The sequence below is a fragment of the Octopus bimaculoides genome, chromosome 1, assembly GCF_001194135.2.
Source record: "Octopus bimaculoides isolate UCB-OBI-ISO-001 chromosome 1, ASM119413v2, whole genome shotgun sequence".
NCBI lineage: Eukaryota > Metazoa > Mollusca > Cephalopoda > Octopoda > Octopodidae > Octopus > Octopus bimaculoides.
Window position 1 is genome coordinate 80,621,324 of NC_068981.1, and position 4,638 is coordinate 80,625,961.

General features: G+C 35.9%; 1 protein-coding gene across 4 annotated transcripts in view; it reads right to left on the reverse strand.

The window, feature by feature from the left end:
* The window catches only part of LOC106870366 (uncharacterized protein DDB_G0271670-like), a 103,756-nt gene that overhangs the window by 44,081 nt on the left and 55,037 nt on the right, over positions 1 to 4,638 (reverse strand). Inside the window, exon 1 of one of the 4 annotated variants that reach the window (XM_052967777.1) lies at positions 1,584 to 1,678. The exons of 2 other annotated variants lie outside the window; for them this stretch is intronic. The gene's annotated coding sequence lies outside the window, so the exon portion shown is untranslated. Of the gene's footprint in view, positions 1 to 1,583; positions 1,679 to 4,638 lie in introns of those variants that run through there. One more of the 4 variants, XM_052967779.1, reaches the window with a different exon arrangement.

Below are 4,638 nucleotides of genomic sequence, written 5' to 3' on the forward strand. Positions count from 1 at the left end.
TCAGAAGTAATGGAGATTAAATACGCTTTACACCGCTTAAAGTGCCAAAGGAGTAAGTGTAAACAGCTGAATACTTGTCAGTGATTGGTTGAAATTATCGAAATAAGACAACTTTTTACATGAAATAAATCCGAATACAAAAATTTTTTTCTGTTCTATAACATAAAATAGATAAGTATACGAAGTTTGAAAGTCTTTCGGTACCAAAAACACTACATAAAACATAAATGAAAACTGGTGCCCCCGTTTTGAACAAGATCCCGATTCGCAAGCCAAAACCTTTCAGTGAAAAACATTCGAGCGAGGTCATTGCCAGTGCCGCTGGACTAGCTCCTGTGCAGGTGGTACGTAATAAACACCATTTTGAGTGTGGCCGTTGCCAGTGTCGCCTGACTGGCCCGCGTGCCGGTGGAACGTAAAATCACCCACTACACTCTCTGAGTGGTTGGCGTTAGGAGGGGCATCCAACTGTAGAAACTCTGCCAAATCAGATTGGAGCCTGGTGCAGCCTTCTGGTTCGCCAGTCCTCAGTCAAATTGTCCAACCCATGCTAGCATGGAAGGCGGACGTTAAACGATGATGATGATGATGATGATGATGATGATGATGATATACATTGCTATTCTTTTACTGATTTCACTAATTACGTTTTGGCCATACTGGTGCACAGCTTAGAAGAGAAGAGTTATTTATATCAACTCAGGTACTTTAAGCATTACACATTCTATTGCAATAGAAAATATGAAATGTGTGCCCCTCTACATAAAGTATATTTAAACATATTTTGACTTGCAATCGTCCTTTCAATAGTAAAATGTGATCAGTTTGTTCAACAACAGGCATTGTACAATATGAAAAATTTAAAGGAAGACATTTCTGAATATTTCTGAACAAGCAAGTGAATTAGTTTGACGCTCGGGAAGAATGGAAAAGTCTTTGACGTTTTGAGCCTACGCTCTTCGACAGAAAGGATTGAGACGAAAAAGAGGAGAGAGAACAAAAGACAAAAAAAAAAAAAAAAAAAACGGAGAGAGGAAAAAAATGTTTATGGATTAATATAAATATATATAAGAAATTTTTAAATTTCTTATATATATTACAACTTTTCGCGTAGGAATAGTCGAAATTCCTCTTTGTTACTACTACTATATATATATATATATATATATATGGGCAAATTTGTTGTTGAAAATGCACCTAAATTTGAAATACTTGTAATTGTTTAAAATAAATTTATTTACATATATACCAAACTAGTTCCAACAGTATTTTTTGTTTATCATTGGTAAAAATTTAGAATTATGAATCGAAATGTTCATAACAAATTAAAATGTTCATAATAGACAAATTTAGAATTATGAATTAGAAAAACATATTCAAAAATTTCGATGTTAACAAGTTTAGATGTTTATAATAGTCAATAATATTAAAACTGTGCATCTATCTGTTTGAATGTACAAAGGTCATTAGTGTTAGAAGTGATCGACAAGAAATGAATATCGTCAAAGTTCAGTCATACTGAGTTAAGAGGAAAAAAAAAGCGAGGGAGAAATGAAGATAGTAAAAAAAGGGATTTGGTTTACAGTTTCTTCGATCCTCTTTCCGTCGTGTGTAGGAACTTTCGCTTATAGCGGTGTGTCTTGGAATTCGGTGTATTTATAATTTTCCCCTGAGCGGATCTGATTTTTGATTCGTTAAAGTACTGGTGACGTCTTGTGGTCAAGTTTGTCGTTCTGCCTGGTTGGCTTCCCTGTAGGGATCGGTCATCAGTCGTTCCGGTTGGTTGATTTTTTTGAAGGCTCATTTTGTTGTATTTGCGGAAGTTCGGTTTTGATTGGTCTAAAGTTAGGTAACGTCAGTAACTAGTGTTTGTAAAATTTCATTGGTCTAGAGATAGGTGACGTCGACAACTGGTTATTTGGAGTTCCGGTTTCGAAACCCGGGTGGAAGACTATTACTAAAGTTTTTAAAATTGTTTGTTGTTCCTGGTTGTTTTTGTGTGGAGAAAATGAGTCTTTTTTCCTTTTTCTCTTTAGTGTTTTTCCTTCTTTCTAAAGGATATTCAGTTGTGGCTTAGATTTTTTAATGAGTATGCTTTCCTTATTTAAACGGAATTGGGTTGAAGTGTTCCTGGTGCATTAATAGAGAGGGAAGATTTGGTATTTCGGGTTTATGTTTATGGGTCATTAGTCGAGGTGTTTGCTTACGGGAATTTTCCTAGTAGTGGGGTCCCGGATTTGTTACCTGTGCACCGTTAGTCTGTCCTTCAAGGTTAAACTAGTTTGACCTATGTAGTCTCCACCACACCCTCCACATTTGATAACATAGACTAAGTTCTTCGAAGCACAGGTGAAGTGATTTTTTTATGGTAAAAGTTTGACCTGACTTAAATTTGTATGTTGAGCCCGCCAAGAGGAAGATACAAGTTCCGCAGTTAGGGCAATTGCACTTTTTGACTTGTAGGGTTGTATTTCTGGAGGGTAATTTGGCGCTGGTGAGTAACTTTTTTAGGGATTGCGGTTGTCTCTTGCTTTTATGAGTTTCCAGTGCCTTTTTCATTCGCAGGTCCTTCATAAGGAGGGGTATGTTTTGGTGGATGATGTTGTATTTTTCTATGTTCCTCGGTTTGTGTGTTGATACGTAAGGTAAATTTTTAAGTGTGTCATGGTGTTTTCTTGTTTTCCGTAACTCTAGGATGTCTAACATTTTTGCACATTCTATTCCGTTTTTGATTAGACTGGCCGGGTATTTTCTATCTAATAATGTGTTTTTAAGTTCTTGGCGCCACTTTTCTCGGGTTTCGGGATTTGATGCAATCATGCAAATTCTTCTTGCTAAGTTGAACGGTATATTTATTTTAGTATGTTTTGGGTGGCAAGAGGAGAATTGAAGATATTGTTTTGAGTCCGTTGGTTTGAAGAAGATGTCGGTTTCTATTTCAGTATCTCTTTTTATGATTAAGATGTCCAGGAAGGGTAGTTGTTTGCGGCTGTATTCCATTGTGAACTGGATTCTGTGGTTAATGCTGTTAAGTTTTTAAATTTTGAGAGTTGTTCAAGGTTATGTGACCACAGAATGAAACAGTCATCCAGGTAGCGTTTCCAGTGGTGAGTAAGTATTTTTGGAAGTTGTCTCCAAATTTCAGTGTAGCGTGTTCGTATATTTGGACTTCCAAGTATGCCATAACAAAGTTCGCACTGTGACCGATTTTTGTGTATAAGTGTTCTCGTTGAAGTTGAAGAAGTTCTGTAGGATGAACATTTTAATTTGTCAACATTGAAACTTTTAAAGATGTTTTTCTTATTCATAATTCTAAATTTTTACCATTGATAAACAAAAAATAATGTTGAAACTAGTTTGGTAGATATGTAAATAAATTTATTTTAAACAATTACAAGTTTTTCAAATTTAGGTGCATTTTCAACAACAAATTTGCCCATAAATAAATAAATAAATACACACACACACACACACACACACACACACACACACACACACACACACATATATATATATATATCGTCAGTAATTCATATATCTGAAAAAAAGCACAATCTAAAACAGAGCAGTAATTTATTTTTTAGGAAGTTAAATGTTATTGCCGATCATCATATTTAACTTCCTAACACACATACACACACGTACACACACATACACAAACAAACACATACACTCGCACACGCGGCCGCGCGACGTTTAAATATTGTAGTAATTTAAGAGCCAAACCACGGGGGAGAAACAAAAACCCACCTATTCATTTCTTTTGGCCGTTTCTGGAGTGTCCCCTTTAATGTCGAACCCCTTTTAAGGAACCATCACATGGCTTCATGAGCGAGTACAAAAAGATACAGCCAGTCAGTTACGTGGTTTATTTTTTCAATCTAGAGTGTTTGAGAGTATTCCATCGTAACACTTGTGTAGAAATTTCACTATTTCTTAAATTAAGGTAATTAAAAAATAACTCAGCACTCTTGGTATCCCATCATGTGACGTAGTGTAAAGAACTTTGATTAGATATCAAACTAAAAGTCACAAATAGAGCAGAAGATAGAGAAAAGCAAAATATTGTGGTGGAATTATTAGGATTTGCATTGTCAATAATAATAATAATAATAATATTAATAATGATGATGATAATTCTTTTTACTATAGGCAGGAGACCTGAAATTTTGCGGGAGGGGACTAGTGGATGACATCGACTCCAGTGTTTCACTGGTACTTTATTCACCGATCACGAAAGGATGAAAGGGAAAATCGGCCTCGGCAGAAGCTGAACTCAGAACGTAAGGACGGACGAAATGTCGCTAAGCATTTCGCCCGGCATGCTAACGATTCTGCCAGTTCAATAATAATAATAATAATAATAATAATAATAATAATAATAATGATAATGATAAAGAACTACCAGGCCAACATATTAAAGAACGGCAGCTCCCCATTATGTCGTATATGCCAACAACAAAATGAGACCATCGATCATGTTGTCTCCATGTGCAGTCTGCTTGCGCCTACAGAGTATCTCAACAGGCATGATAGAGCTGCACAATATATTCACTGGGTAATATGCAAAAACCTGGACTTGCTCCATGATAAAAATTGGTGGGAACACAAACCACCCCCAGTACTTGAAAATGATCA